Below are 17,341 nucleotides of genomic sequence, written 5' to 3' on the forward strand. Positions count from 1 at the left end.
TAAAGGAGGCAATTGTTAGACCTCTTCTTAAAAAAACCTAGTTTGGATCCTAATTGCATGACCAGCAGACCGGTATCAAACTTTCCTTTTGTAGGAAAGATTTTTGAGAAAGTGGTTGCAACTCAACTGGAAACTCAACTTACAACACATGATATTTATGATGCACTCCAATCAGGATTCAGGAGAAGACATAGAACTGAAACAGCCAAGGGGCCAAATGTAATAGAGTGAGAGTTTCAGAAAGTGAGAGATTTGGTAAGGTTTTGCAGTTTTTTTTTAAATGGCAATCATTTACACAGCAAGATCAACCTGAGTTTGCAGTGTAAATGATTGTCACTTTAAAAAAAACTGAAAAACCTTACCAAATCTCTCACTTTCTGAAACTCTCACTCTACTACATTTGGCCCCTGGTGTGTGTTTTAAATAATTCCAAGAGGCAGAAGTGACTTGTTCTACAAGGTTCTATACTATTCCGCATGCTATTTGTAGTATACATATTACTACTGGGTGAAATAATCAGATGCCATAGTCTAGTCTACCACTGCTATGCAGATGATACACAACTGTATCTGTCCTTTTCTCCAGGTACTGAGAATCCAACCTTAAATGGCTGTCTAGCTGAGCTCAAGGAGTTGATGAGTGCCAGTTGGCTGTGACTGAATCCTGAAAAAACATAGGTCCTTTTGATATGACAGCAACATTGAAGGACAAGACTGCAGCATCATTGCCAATGAAATAGACTTACACTTGGGGACAAAACACTGATCATGTATTGAATCTCCTGGCATTGTCCTGGATGTAGCCTTGACACTTAAACATCAGATGTAAGCCACAATCAAATACTTATTCTTTAATCTGAAGAACATATCTAGAAACAAGCACTTACTTCCCTCTGAATATCTGCCAAAAGTCATACATGCATTTGCATAATCTCCATTAGACTACTGCAATGCCCACTATGTTGGTCTCCCAGCTAAAGAATTGCACTGCTTACAGCTGTTACAAAATGCAACTGCTCAGGCTATTAACCAACCAGCCCTGTTCCAGCCACGTAACACCTATTCTCTACTCCCTCCACTGGTTGCTTGTAAGATGGCAAATTGCTTTCAAGATTGGCTTACTGACTTTCAAAGACCTACAAGACCAGGGCCCAAGGTACCTGAAGCAGCTTCTGATTCCTTACTGCCCCATTCCTATACTGCAATCTGTCGATGAAGGACTTTTAGCAGTACCTAGAATCTCCTGTAATTCATCTGGGGGTCAAGCTTTTAGACACGTGGCTCTAACTCTATGGAACTCAATTCCCCGCACTGCTTCAAAAACAGACTCAAGACTTACCTGTTTACTTAAGCATGCCCTTAACGTCCCTTTAGTATCTCCATGCTCTCTGTATTTTATGAAAAGCTTTTCTGTACCTCATTGTTTCTGTACTGCATTATGTTCTTTCTATCTGTTAAGCACTTTGAGTCTTACTGGAGAAAGAGCACTATATAAATAAAATAATAATAATATTAATTATTATTATTATCATTATTATTATTATTATTATCATTATTATTATTATTATTATCATCATTATTATTCAAGAAACTGGTTTGCTGGAGCACTTTACAAATAGTTTTGCTTGGATTACAGTATTTCACACAGGAAAAGCTGTTGTTTGCTATTACAGTATATGACTTTTTATTTACTGCAACCAAATTTAATTTCCTGTCAATCTTATACTAAATTGATCCAATAGAATACTTCTATCTGATTGCTGATTATTTGCTATGGGATATTGTTCTTTTGCACTTTGTTATTTAGACTGGGTACACGCTAGAATGATATATTGGTTGTTCAATCAGCGAAGTATATACTGGGTTAATGGGTGTCTACAGATGATATGTCTGTGAACTACAGTACATAACATGCAGACTTACCACATTGACCATGCAGAACAGCCAATGCCAATATTCTGTATCTTGCAGATATATCAGCATGTCTGGCTGTGTGTATGGGCGACTTGCTGACTGGATGCAAACTGGCTGCAGGGACTGACATCACATCTGGGTGGGCAAATTCCAATGCCCTCCCAGTTGTGATGTCAGCACAGACATATCGAGCTGCCAACTGCTATGTATGTATGCTTACCAAATCAGACGCTATGTCGGTGGACCTGCCATAGTGTTTACCCAGTCTAACTAACCCTAAGTTATTCCATATCAAAAGGAAAGATTTAAATTAACATATTGTTTTAATAACATTCATTGCAGGGCACTATCAATAGATTTATACTAAAAAATATATTTTAGTGCTAATTTAATATGCTACAATTTATGATTTTCGTGTACAGTATAGTACATGGATTCCAACAACTGTATTTGATTTCCAAGAGCACCTTCCTTCTTCTGACTCAGTCAGCGAACAGACACGCATGCAAGGCAATTGGAAACTTGAATGGCTGTCCCAAGAACTCAGACAGAGATGCAATCAGTGATCGCTGGTGGCCTGGGAGGGAGCTACATAAGGTATATGAGGCTTGGCTACACTGATGCAAGCAGCGATTCCTCACAGCTCAATGGCTCCTCGCATGCAGAGTCCCACGTCTGCTGCTGCAAGCACACTTACAAAGCTGTCACATAGCTTTCTTACTTAGCTGATTTGCAAGCTGCTCAAGATCCCTGGGCCGCAGGAACAGACCTGCACACTGCACTACAGAAAAAAGAAAAGAAAGAAACGAGACAAAGGAAAGTGACAGGATGAAGGTAAGAAAGGAAAGAGAAGCAACAGAGAGTGAAGTCAGTGATAAAAGGATTAAGGAGATTAATAAACAGAGAGAAAGAGGAGGAACATGCATAACAGGGATAAATAGAAATAGAAGGAAGAAATTTTCTCTGCACCATGTCTCATGTGCTGCATATTACTGTAGAAAAGGCAGCATAAGGCCACATGGTTTAAACATTGCACACCACCTCCACTTTTTCCTAAACTTCTTTATTTAAAAAAGGAAAAACTGCTCCAAACCCTATAATTCTCATTTTTTTTAGTAACCCAGATCGCATTTCCCATACTTATAATGACCAAGGGTGGTCATTCTGAGTTGTTCGCTCGCTAGCTGCTTTTAGCAGCATTGCAAATGCTAGGCCGCCTCCCTCTGGGAGTGTATCTTAGCTTATCAGAATAGCGAACGAAAGATTAGCAGAATTGCTACTAAATAATTCCTTGCAGTTTCTGAGTAGCTCCAGACCTACTCCTAGACTGCGATCACTGCAGACTGTTTAGTTCCTGGTTTGACATCACAAACACGCTCTGCATTCGGCCAGCCACTCCCCTGTTTCTCCAGCCGCTCCTGCGTTTTTACCTGGCACGCCTGCGTTTTTTAGCACACTCCCTGAAAACGCCAAGTTGCCGCCCAGAAACACCCACTTCCTGTTAATCACACTACGATCACTCGAGCGTTGAAAAAACGTCGCTCGAGCTTGTGCAAATCTCCAAAGTTTTGTGTTAAATTACTTAGCACATGCGCGCTGCGTACCATGCGCATGCACATTTTCCACCTAATCACTGCGTTGCGAAAAACGGCAACAAGCGAACAACTCGGAATGACCACCAATATTTCCTAAAACAAATTTGCAAAAAAATACCACAGTGAGCCCTGTGATAATAATGCTAGCTTCAGCACACTGTTGATCCTATACTCTTGCATAGCTTTCTCTACCCCTAGGCAGAGAAAGCTGTGTGGGTACCCGTCAGTGTGATCAGCTCTGTGTGCCTGATGGACACACAGGCTGATAACTCTAAACAAAATAATACTCGCCTACACAGGGACCTGTGATCGGGGATTTTGTGTGGGCTGCCAGGCAACAGGGCTCCCTGCTGCCCTTGTGATCACTGGTACAGTAAAGTGATGCTGTAAAGCAACAGCTCACTTTACAGGACCGGAGGTCACAGCAGCAGGGAGCCCCAATGACCAGCAACCATCAGGTAGCTTCGACTACAATCCGTGCATGTGGTGATTATGATTTGAAATTGGGAGGGGGGGTTGCAGCATGGGTGGGGGTCATTGGGACAGGGAGAGGGTGCTGGCGGCAGTGGTAGCAGTGGTGATGGTGGCGGCGGCGAAGTGGCATCACATGGACAGAGGTTTCTCGCAAGCTCTGTCCCTGCATGCGATTATTGATAAATCCATGTGATGTAAGCAATAATCCCATTGTGGATTGGGTCAATTTTATATCAACATATCCACATCCTCCGTTGCGGATGGTGATAAATTGGTCCCTGCAGGAAAAAGTGAAAAATGTGACAAATTGTGTTAAATTTAGCTCTAAATTAAAGAAAGCTTCAAAGAATAAACACATGTCTGTTTGGAGACAAACATTGGAAATACAGTAGTGGAAAAAATGAGCAAACTGTTACAGTTCATTAATTAACCAGTTGGAGGCTAAGCATATATCCTTGGAATATGTACTGTAGGACTTCATCTATGTCGCTGACCAAATGCTGAAATGCTTACTATACAGAATATCTACTGCATTCAATGCAAACTACTGTGCCTTCTCATGATTTCATGAATACATTCTAAAAAACAGATATACGGTATGTATAGAAGTACTCCTCATCTTACATTATTTTTTTTAAGAAGAATGATTAGATGTCAACGTAATTTCACAGAGTCATAACATTTTTATTATATTTCTTCTAAGTGTTACAATTTAGGGGGCAATTCCGAGATGATCGTAGCTGTGCTAAATTTAGCACAGCTACGATCATTCACACTGACATGCGGGGGGAAGCCCAGCAGAGGGCTATCCCACAACGCATGTCAGTGCTGCCCCCCCCCCCCCCCCGCAGAAGTGCAAAGGCATCGCACAGCGGCAATTGCACTTCAAGAGTAGCTCCCGGCCAGCGCAGCTTTAGCGTGTTGGTCGGGAGCTACTCTTCGCTCCCCGGCCCGCAGCGGCTGTGTGTGTGTGACATCATGCAGCCTCTGCGGCCCGACCCCCACGCCCACGAAACAGTGGCCAAATGCCACTGTTGTGCCCCCCCTCCCCGCCCAGCGACCACCTCTGCCTGTCAATCAGGCAGAGGCGATCGTAGCGCACTGCGGTGCTGGTGCATGCGCAGTTCTGACCCGATCGCACCGCTGCAATGAACTGCAGTGTGTGATCAGGTCAGAATGACCCCTTTAGTGTGCAACAACCTGATATAAAATAATAATCAAGCAAAACATAAATGCACATATTTTTATTTATTGCACAAGTAATTGTAAATTGTAGTAGCATATCTATAAACATGATGAGGTGTCATCATGGTCTGAAAATTACTACCAAACCTTGTTATCTGCGGCTAGCTACTGGTCGCCTTATTTAAATGAGCAAACTGTAGTATGGACAAACTAAGAGGTTAGCTTCTAATTTGAAAGGGTGAGCATAGTTTCTTCAAGGGATAAACAAGCTTTTTCTTTAACATTCACATTGGATAATGCTCCAAGGTGAAAACAACTCTGTAATTTGGATGCGCTATGCAAATAAACAATAAAACATATGCCACTTTATTGGCTCATGAAACTTATGCCTGGGTATAAGGTGAAACTGTACAAATACTGTACTGTTGGAATGTTAAAATTGTGACATACTGTAGCAAGTTCTTTTTTAAATGTATTTTACTTAGACAAGAAGTATATTTTTGATCCCCTGGATTTTTTTTCTTATACTGATTTTTACTCATTCACTGTATGTGATCCTGTGAGTGCACAGACAGTATTTGACAGAGTTGGTGCACAAAAAAATAGGTTACAGTGTCATATCAGGTAAGTAAATTCATCCAATACATGTACATTCTGGGTCTGATTCAGAGGTGTTCGCGCTTCCAATGTCGGATGTAGTTGAGAGTTGTTTTATTTTAAACTACTGCACATTTTTCTGAGATACACCGTGCATGCATCCCAATTTTGTAAGTGCAGAGTCGCAGTTGCAATTGCAGGCACATGCAGGGAGAAGTGTATTGAAAATGTAGTGCACTCTCCTGGTCGGAGACAGGGAGGTGTCTTAGCACATACAGAGAGATAGTTTATCTTATGGGCATGTTATGGGAGTGCTGCAGGGCTGTTTGTGAAAGTCGCTGCATACACAGATGCTGAACAGGTAAAATAAGAAGCCATACTTGGTATTTAGCGAACGATGATGGCGTCCAAGAATGCACTATATGGTATTACTGTGTGTATGGACACTGAAAGTGGGCATTTATTTTATTATTTATTACCAGTTATTTATATAGCACACACATATTCCTCAGTGCTTTACAGAGAGTATTTGGCCATTCACATCAGTCCCTGCCCCAGTGGAGCTTACAATCTATATTCCCTACAACACGTACACATGTATACATTCATGCAAAGGTTAGTTTAGAGGGAGCCAATTAACCTACCGGTATACTTTGGGATTGTGGGAGGAAACCAGGGTACCCGGAGGAAACCCACGCAAGCACAGGGAGAATATATAAACTCCACACAGTTAGGGCCATGGTGGGATTCGAACCCATGACCTCAGTGCTGTAAGGCAGTAATGCTAACCATTACACCATCTGTGCTGCCCTAAACGCATTTCAGTCCTTGCACCTTCTGACTTACAGATGTACTTTGTATCGGCATTTGCATAAACTCACAGATGGATGATCACCAATAGACACAGTTGAAGGCTATTCTGGGTCCACCTCTGAATCAGAGACTATGATGCCCATTTAACAACAAGCGATCAAACTCATGAATGATAAAACTTTTTGCATATTATAAATGCTGCTCCAGCCAATGAGCTCCCAACATTCATTTTTCAAACACATGACAGGAGCTGAACACATGACAGTCAGGAGCTGATTGGCTGGAACACCATTTCTCATACGCAATGAGTTTTATTATTCACAGTGGGTTTTGTCACTCATTGACAAATGAGCCCCTACTGTATGTGTTTTATAATCAGGTCAGCTATTGTTCACCTCAGTCACTGCTCTATTGAAGCTTACTGTATAAACTCTGTAACACACAAACACTCATATTAACATATTACTATAAGCATGAGCTGTGGATTCAAAAATTCAATGCAGATTGTGCCCAGTTCATAACAGAGAGCCTTATTTAGCACATTGTCAATGTTGTACACAGTGAACAGATCCTTTGCCACTGCACATGCATATGAGCCGCACTGCGCGAGCACTGCAATGGTCTTGCGATGGTTTTCACAGTAAGGCTCTATTTGTAAAGTGAATGACACACCTGGAGCAGTAATAGTAGTCATGTTGCGAACATTGCGGGTGGGCCATAGTTTACCACTACAATCCCGTACACAGTGAAAATGGCTCCAGCATCTTACTTTCAGCGGCCGTGCTGCATGATCATAGGGTAACTCAACCGATGTGCTTCCGATGTCTGCATCTTCATACTCAAGAAACAGATCTCAGTCACCTTCAGTGGGCGTCACAATACAAATCCCGCAGCTGAGACATTTGCATATTTTTGCACAGCAGCTGCATACTAATTTGCAGCAGCAAAGACATTTGCATTCATTTTTTAATCAGGCCAGGAGTCCATGGCCTAAGCCCTATGAGGCAGCACCATTAGCCTCTGTGCCACCATGGCACAGATGTTCACAATATATATATATATATATATATATATATAAAAAAAAAATATATATATATATATATAGGAATAGTTTCTTTAGGGTTTCTAGGGGTTAATTCCCTTTGAATTTATATCTATTATATCTATAATACACAGTTTTTCCAGTCGCTTATAACAGGTTATTTGGTGAGTACAACATCATTCATCTTTTCCAATATATATATATATATATATATTTATTAAAATACTTTCTTTAAATACTTATAAAAAACTATTATAGCCTTGTTAACGGGACAATATTCAATACATGGGTACAGTTAGGTCTCTCAACCGATAATTGGTAGATAGCTTTTTTCTTTCATTAAAAATCCAGATATAATAATATCGCCAACACGTGTCATCATCTATGACTTCATCAGGGGTGTTACAATAGATATAGTCAGTATGGGTGTGTTTTAAACTAATTATGTGGTTCTTTCAATCTTGGAAAAGATGAATGTGGTTGTACTCACTAAATAACCTGTTATAATGGACTGGAAAAACTGTGTATTATAGATATAAATCCAAAGGGAATTAACCACTAGAAACCCATAAAAATTAGGCGCCCCCTAAAGAAACAATTCCAACATATCTATCTAAAAGGTCCTGGCAGGTAGAGGACCATTCTGTGGGGCTGCTGCCGACTACATTTAGAAAACATTTATATAGATAATAATAATATTAGATAGTGAAATCCTCACTTCTAATATTATTATTACTATTACTTAAGGTTTAAGCGCAGAACTGGTTACCAAACATTCTTTATATATATATATATATATATATAGGTTGAGTATCCCATATCCAAATATTCCGAAATACGGAATATTCCGAAATACGGACTTTTTTGAGTGAGATTGAGATAGTGAAACCTTTGTTTTCTGATGGCTCAATGTACACAAAACTTTGTTTAATACACAAAGTTATTAAAAATATTGTATTAAATGACCTTCAGGCTGTGTGTATAAGGTGTATATGAAACATAAATGAATTGTGTGAATGTAGACACACTTTGTTTAATGCACAAAGTTATAAAAAATATTGGCTAAAATGACCTTCAGGCTGTGTGTATAAGGTGTATATGTAACATAAATGCATTCTGTGCTTAGATTTAGGCCCCATCACCATGATATCTCATTATGGTATGCAATTATTCCAAAATACGGAAAAATCCCATATCCAAAATCCCTCTGGTCCCAAGCATTTTGGATAAGGGAGACTCAACCTGTATATAATCCAATTCACAGGAGCAGCAGCACTCGGAGACTTAATAGCAGCAATAAGTGTATTCAAAAAGGTTTTGACATATCAACATTTTCGGGGCGAGACCAACCTTCCACGCACGCATGCATTCACAAATGCCAGGTCCGATTCAGAGTCCCAGGTGGTAGATAGTGAAATACTTTCAAACTGTTTTTTTGTGGTTCTGTGAAGTTGCTAACATGGCTGCATATTCAAGAACAGAACAAGCATTGCAAATTAAATAGAAGGCAGTCAGAATGATGCCCCATGCTGAGCAATATAAATCCCCTAGATAGCAAGCAAATATAGCTCTATAAGTTGTTTTCAGTTCATCAAAAATCATGCTACTGATTGTTGGAAAGGAAATATCAGGTAATGAGAATGTGCTGAACATGTATTTCATCAGCTGAAAATCTTTAATTGTAATTGCAGTATGTAATGGTGTAATTAGTTGACTAAGTGACAGGATGGGCATAAATCTATCCTACTGTGTTAAAAAAAGCAACAACTAATGTCTTGCAAGTAGCCTTTATTTTACTTATTTTAGCAACAGTAGAGAAGTAGCACACGTCAATTTGTCACTAACCCCAACTGATTTTGTTGATTTAAAAGCATTTTGAAAACTCCTGTGATACATTTTTCTGTCAGCAGATGGCAGTCTGCATAACAGATGAATAAAAGTATGTAGCACGCATGTACTGTGCTTTGTGAATCAAATTGTATTCTCAACCTGGCTTAAATTAATCACTTGTCAGACTCTCTGTAGAAAAAAAGCACACATAGCTGATTATCAGATATTTCATTTGTTGGAGTAGATTTTGTGCTTATACCTAAATATCTGGATAAATTTTATACCCAAGCTAAACCCACAATCTATAGAAACATATAAATACTAATTAATAACATCAGACTATATGACAGGAATATGCAATGTAACACAAGTCTGATTTTGACCAATGTAAAGTGGGAGTAAGTATATGCAGTCGCAGCAACCAGATTTGCTACCCTATGCTAATGTGAGTATCCGTATTTTATGCATATGAACTCACTGCCCATTGTTTTTCCATCATTAGTATTGGAACTTACACAGGCCTATGCTGGGTGCAAGAGATCCATAAAAAACAGGTGTCCCTTCACCATATGCACACCTCAAGCTAGCACGGAAGTCTAGCTACATGCCCATGATACTGCTATGATGCTCCCAAAAAATGTATCTTGGCTATACAAGGAAGCTGTTAGTTGCCATCTACAAAAGTCCACTTCGTGCATGGAGAGATATGGCCATGTACATAGTGAATCGGTCACCTACCTAACTTGTACCCTTCACCAATGGCTGAGTAAATGTACTATAGTCTACAATTACCTTGGTACTTCCTGCACAGTCTCCTGATATTGCTCAAAAGTGTCTGCAGCTGAAGCTGCATCTCAGAGTTAGTAACTAAAGCAGTGCCGTAACTAGACATTTTAGCGCTGTGAACAGTATCGCCCCCCATATTTAAAACAGAGCCAGTATGCACCATAGCTGTGTCACAAAAATATAGGGGCATGGCTTCATGGGGAAGGGGCGTGGCCACACAATAATACCAATTCATATTATGCTGTACAGTTGTCTTCATTATTCAAAATCCACTGCACAATAGTGCCACTTACACACATTACACCAGGTAGAGACCCTTTTACGCATAGTGCCAGGTAGAGCCCCTGTCACACATTATGCCATTTAGAACCCCCTTTTACACATTACGGCAGGTGGAGTACCATTTTACACATTACAATAGGCAGAGCTCTCTTTAACACATTATGACAGGTACAGTCCCCTTTTACACATTATGCCAAGTAGAGTCCCATTTTACACATTACACCAGGTAGAGCCCCTGAGACACTTTATGCCAGGTAGACCCCATATTATACCAGGTAAAGGCCCTGAGACACATTATGCCAGATAGATCCCACATTATGCCAGGTAGAAAGGAGGGATGGGTGTGTGTCTCTGTGTTCATCATTTACAGAGTGATGAGAGAGAGAGTGTCCATGGAGCATACCTTACCTCACACAGCTACAGTGTGATCAGCCGGAACAACACTGGTCATTCACAACATCTAGCTGGCTTCATGAAGGACCTCACACTGTGCAGCCCGCCCATAACATGTACCCTCCCTGAAGCCTCAAGGAACACACACTGTGCAGCCCCCCTGTCCGTAACATGTAGCCACCCACAGAAAATAATTACAGTGGGAAGCAACAGACTGTGACCGCCAACCACCACACTACAGCCCTGCTTGAATGTAACAAGTAGCCACCGCAGCTAACTAGCACAGACACACAATGTGGCACTGAAATGCGGAAGTTGCCAGAAGTTCTGTGTCAACAGTGCACAAGCACTGTGTGCCAGGCACTACTGGCACACACCTAGTTACAGCCCTGAGCTACAGTAACTAATCATACCTAATCTAAGCAATGACACAAAATCTTGTTTTTGTTCATGAGATATTCAAAATCCAGTGTGTCATTAATTTTCCATCCTACTTCCACTGTAGGCAGAACATGTTTAAATCTCATTTTATCAGTGTAATTTGTCTCGTAAGCAGAACATTTTAGCATTTTATGCATAAATACCCATCAGCTAATATTTTACTTGAGACCTTAAACTCCGATTCCTAATTTCAGCTGATGCCCTCACTTCCTCCAATGCTCAGAAAAGTTATAGTCTGCCTCTAATATATATGAGACAAATATACACCCTACTGCAACAGAAAATACCTTCCCTTTTTACAAAAAAACCCTCCACATTACAGAATCTCCCGCTTTGCCTATTGATGAATTAAAAACCTCTCTTTGTAGAACGGGGTTTGGTATGCGTCATATAACTAAATCCTGCAGTGACAACCACAAATTGATCTGACTTATTTCTTATTTCCCTTGTTTTTATCTTTATTTTCTTTCTTGGTTCAGTGCCCCCAGAACTTCCAAATGTTTTTGTGAAGCTTCAGGGCAAAAACAGAGGTATTTGTGTTATTAATACTGCTAGTGAGATGGGAAACTCTGTGAGCAGAGATGCTAACATTTTGGCCTAATTCAGTCCTGATCGCAGCAGCAACATTTTTCTCTAATGGTTTCACTTTTGATTCAGGACACTATAAATATTTTCATAGAACGACAATGAAATAATGCAATAAAGGTGCCGTTTTATTCAGAGTTGGCCCTAACCAATTTTATGCCCTAGGCAAGATTTTGGCTGGTGCCCCCTGGCACTACAGTGGCAAATGCAGGATTTCTAGAGGGGGGTTTCCAAATGCAATCTCCATTTATTCCACTCTGCGGAACATTATAGATGATCTATAGCAGAAGTTCTCAACCAGGATTGCAAGTGAAATAATTTGCTCCACCTGTGGGTCTTTTAAAATGTGTCATTGAGTAATAAATACACCTGTTCAACTGCTAGGTGACCTGGAAAACATGAACTGTTGGGGGTACTTGAGGACCAAGGTTGAGAACCACTGATCTATAGTATAGGCTGTAAGAAACATATTTAAATTATATAAATAATGTAAGTGGTCTGGAAAAGGTTAAACGTACTATAATAAAGACACAAACATTATGGAACTAGTACCTCACTTTCTAAGCACATATTCTCCCACCTCATGGTAAGGCTCCTGTCTCTTCTTTCTGGTAGCTACTCTTTGGTCCAGTGCACTGAATGAGGGCTCAGAACCTCACACACAGCAAACTTTGTAGAAAAAGCTGCTCCTGGTTATGTGCAGCCGCAACCCTGCATGATGCGGTGGCAGCTCCAGTAATCGTATTCTATACCATTGCTATTGTTGTCATAGTTTGCCACTTGCCAAAGGGAGGAGGGTTTCTGGGCAACCAAAACCCCCCCCTGCATGTGCCTATGCACTTCCATCAGCTCCGCCTATGACCCAGAACCCCTTTCCCAGCACCATCACCCCTCACCCATAGCAGTCCCCATTTTGGTGCTCCTCCCACCTATATTTTAAATAGGAACAGTGCACACATTCGGCACACAGCTCAAAAAGGGGCATGTTCTTGCTGGGAAGGGGCAAGGCCACACAATAGTACCCCCAATTCAAATAACGCCACACAGTATTACAACTTTATTTACATTTTATCATGCGATAGTGTCCCCTGTAGTTGCGTCCCCTGTAGATGTGCTTCTGTAGCGCTGCTACAATACTCACCAGCCCCGCTCCTGCTTCCCGACTGCTGCTGCCGATCCGTCTCTGACAACCCGCTCCTCTCTATGGGAGAGATGTCATGATATCCCTCCCATTGCGCCACCCAGACACTATTATGACCTCTAGCATCTGACAATGGTGCCAGCTGCAGTGGGTATTTACACAGCCCATGGCGCCTGCTGTAGCCGGAGACTGGAGTGCAGGATGCGGGGTGCGGGTGGGCGACTGTGGAGTGACTTCAGCTGCGCTCACAGGCTGCAGTGACCCTGGCACCTGCATGGCTTGCCCTTGCCTAGATCTGCTCATGAGGGATAACTATTCATTATACAGATGGAGCCCTCCTCATCTATCCCTTTAATAGGGTTAACTGAGCCAGGGCATTCGGACTTAATCCCCTTCTGTATAGATTTAATCCCCTGCTGTATTGTTCTCTCTGTATTGTATTGCAGCTGAAAATAATAGATGAAAGGGTTATGCTAATAAGCCTTGGTGCACCTGGGCACAGCAGAGAAGCCTAGATATCTGTAGATAAATTGTTAATTTATCCTGACTTAACATAACATCTTTTATCTCATACTGTAAAAAGAAAAAATATGTTTTTTTTAGTTATTATTTATTACATAGTGGAAATTTCATTCCAAATATAATAATCTTCATCATTGTATATTTGTAAGGTATCACTAAATTCTATTACAGACTTTAGTCTGTCACACTCAATTACACACCATACAAAATATAATCACTCAAACAGAACAAGTACTGAAAAGATTTGTGAAGGAGGTTCAGTCTTAAGGTACTGTAAATAGGACAGAAGATTCAGAAGGCAAAGGAGAGAGAGGACACTACTTGTGAGATGGATACTGTAATGCTGAGACAGTAGGAGCTAGTGGTAATTAGAATGGGCATGAAACATAGTAATAAGCTAAACAGGAATTTTCAGAGTTTGCTTGAAAGATTGGAGTCTCAAAAAAGGTACTAGGATGGATTGTCGGAGAGGAGAAGGTTAGATAGTAGGGGGTTGCAGCACCCAGGGAGAGATACAATGAGAGAACGGATACAATGTTTGTAATGTCATGAGTGAGAAAGGAGAGTGTTTTTGCAATAATTTGAAGGAGGAGAGGGATCGGTATGAAATACCTACAATCAAAATCCCGACAGCAATTGACCGACGGTCAAAATCCCGACAAGGTCAAAATCCCGACATGGACAAAATACCGTCATGTCGGCATTTTGACCTGTCGACATTTTACATGGCAGTATTTTGTCCTTGTCAGTATTTTAAATGTCGGTATTTTGTCCATGTCGGTATTTTGACCTTGTTGGGATTTTGATCGTCGGTCAATTGCTGTCTGGATTTAAACCATCGGGATTTTGATTGTCGGTAAATTGACTGCATCCCGGAGGAGATAGCAGCACATCACAAGTTATTGGATATGTGGTGTGAATATGAGTACTAAGTCATAGGTGATGCCAAGGCAGCTGAAGGAACAGGTGAGATTTCTGCAGTCTTTTCTGATGAAGACTCATGGAGGGGTAATGTCTCTAGAAGAGGGAAAGAGGATGAGCACTGTTTTGGACATATTAAGCTTTAGGTAGCTTTAGGTAGAGTTGTGAGAGATAACAGAAAGGCAGTTGGACACAAGTGATTATAGAACAGACTGTATACTACATGAAAAGGATCAGGAGGTGTGAATGTATTTTTGTTTTTTGTTGATTTGTATCTATTTATACCTGGGGGTATATTTACAAAGAATCTTGTTTTTGCCGTTTTTAAGGGTGTTTGAACTCGAATGGTACCGGGTGCATTTTACTGCAACTTTTTGAATCCTGATACGATCATTCACTAAGCTGCCAATTTTTCCAAATTCGTATTTTCCGATGTCGATGTGATTCATAATGTCAGGCAGTGTTTTACGGGAGTGATGAGTAAAACACTGCCTGACAAAACACAAGGAATCCCGGCAAGATCTGTGAGATCCGTGCAGGGCTTCATTGTGTACCTTAAGAAGGTGTTTAAAGTGTTAAAAATTCAGAAAAAAATGGCGTGGGGTCCCCCCTCCTAAGCACAACCAGCCTTGGGCTCTTTGAGCCGGTCCTGGTTGACAAAATATGGGGGGAAAAATGACAGGGGTTTCCCCATATTTCATCAACTAGCACCGGGCTCTGCGCCTGGTCCTGGTTCAAAAAAATACGGGGGACAAAAAGCGTAGGGGTCCCCCGTATTTCTTAAACCAGCACCGGGCTCCACTAGCCAGGTACATAATGCCACAACCGGGGGACACTTTTATTGTGGTCCCGGCGGCCCCGGCATTACATACCCAACTAGTCACCCCTGGCCGGGGTACCCTGGAGGAGTGGGAACCCCTTAAATCAAGGGGTCCCCCCCTCCAGCCACCCAAGGGCCAGGGGTGAAGCCCGAGGCTGTCCACCCCATCCAAGGGCGACGGATGGGGGGCTGATAGCCAAGTGTAAAAAATCAGAATATTGTTTTTAGTAGCAGTACTACAAGTCCCAGCCAGCCTGCCTGCAAGCTGGTAATTGGAGAACCACAAGTACCACCATGCGGAGGAAAACTAGGCCCGCTGGCACCTGTAGTACTACTACTAAAAAAATACCCAACAAAAAACAGGACACACACACCGTGACAGTATAAGTTTATTACATACATGCACACCTCCAAACATACATACTTACCTATGTTCAAACGAGGCTCAGTCCTCTACTCCATGTAGAATCCTCGGGGTACCTGTGAAAAAAATTATACTCACATAATCCAGTGTTGCTTGTCTTCTTTGTATAATCCACGTACTTGGTAAAACAAAAAAACGGAAACCCGACCACGCACTGATAGGGGTCCCTTGTTTACACATGGGACCCATTTCCCCGACTGCCAGGACCCTTCCTGACTCCTGTCAAGAGGGTCCCTTCAGCCAATCAGGGAGCGCCACGTCGTGGCACTCTCCTGATTGGATGTGTGCTCCTGTAGTGTCTGTGAGGCTGCACACGGCAGAGATACAATGTAGCGCCTATGCGCTCCATTGTATCCAATGGTGGGAACTTTGCGGTCAGCAGTTGACCGAATGTAACCTCACCGCTGACCGCAAAGTTCCCACCATTGGACACAATGGAGCGCATAGGCGCTACATTGTATCTCTGCCGTGTGCAGCCTCACAGACACTACAGGAGCACACATCCAATCTGGAGAGTGCCACGACGTGGTGCTCCCTGATTGGCTGAAGGGACCCTCTTTGACAGGAGTCAGGGGGGGGTCCTGGCAGTCGGGGAAAGGGGTCCCATGTGTAAACATGGGACCCCTTTCAGTGCGTGGTCGGGTTTCCGTTTTTTTGTTTTGCCAAGTATGTGGATTATACAAAGAACATAAGCAACACTGGATTATGTGAGTATATATTTTTTTACAGGTACCCCGAGGATTCTACATGGAGAAGAGGACCGAGCCTCGTGTGAACATAGGTAAGTATGTATGTTTGGAGGTGTGCATGCATGTAATAAACTTATACTGTCACGGTGTGTGTGTCCTGTTTTTTGTTGGGTATTTTATTAGTAGTAGTACTACTACAGGTACCAGCGGGCCCGGTTTTCCACCGCATGCTGGTACTTGTGGTTCTCCAAGTACCAGCTTGCGGGGGAGGCTTGCTGGGACTTGTAGTACTGCTACTAAAAACAATATTCTGATTTTTTACACTTGGCTATCAGCCCCCCATCCGCCGCCCTTGGATGCGGGGGACAGCCTCGGGCTTCACCCCTGGCCCTTGCGTGGCTGGAGGGGGGACCCCTTGATTTAAGGGGTTCCCACTCCTCCAGGGTACCCCGGCCATGGGTGACTAGTTGGGTATGTAATGCCAGGGCCGCCGGGACCACAATAAAAGTGTCCCCCGGCTGTGGCATTATGTACCTGGCTAGTGGAGCCCGATGCTGGTTTAAGAAATACGGGGGACCCCTACGCTTTTTGTCCCCCGTATTTTTTGAACCAGGACCAGGCGCAGAGCCCGGTGCTGGTTGATGAAATATGGGGGAACCCCTGTCATTTTTCCCCATATTTTTTCAACCAGGACCGGCTCAAAGAGCCCGAGGCTGGTTATGCTTAGGAGGGGGGACCCCACACATTTTTTTATGTTTTTAACACTAAACACACCCTTTCCCATAGATAACCATGCACAGATCTCACTGATCCGTGCATGGTTATCCAAACTCGACTGGAAAAAGCAGGTCTTTTTTTTTGCTGCTTTTTTTAACGATTCGCAAAAAA

General features: G+C 42.1%; 1 protein-coding gene across 33 annotated transcripts in view; it reads right to left on the reverse strand.

Annotated features, from left to right (window-relative positions):
• The window catches only part of PTPRD (protein tyrosine phosphatase receptor type D), a 2,362,472-nt gene that overhangs the window by 1,305,479 nt on the left and 1,039,652 nt on the right, over window positions 1-17,341 (reverse strand). The window lies entirely within an intron of this gene.

This window comes from Pseudophryne corroboree, chromosome 1 (assembly GCF_028390025.1).
Source record: "Pseudophryne corroboree isolate aPseCor3 chromosome 1, aPseCor3.hap2, whole genome shotgun sequence".
NCBI lineage: Eukaryota > Metazoa > Chordata > Amphibia > Anura > Myobatrachidae > Pseudophryne > Pseudophryne corroboree.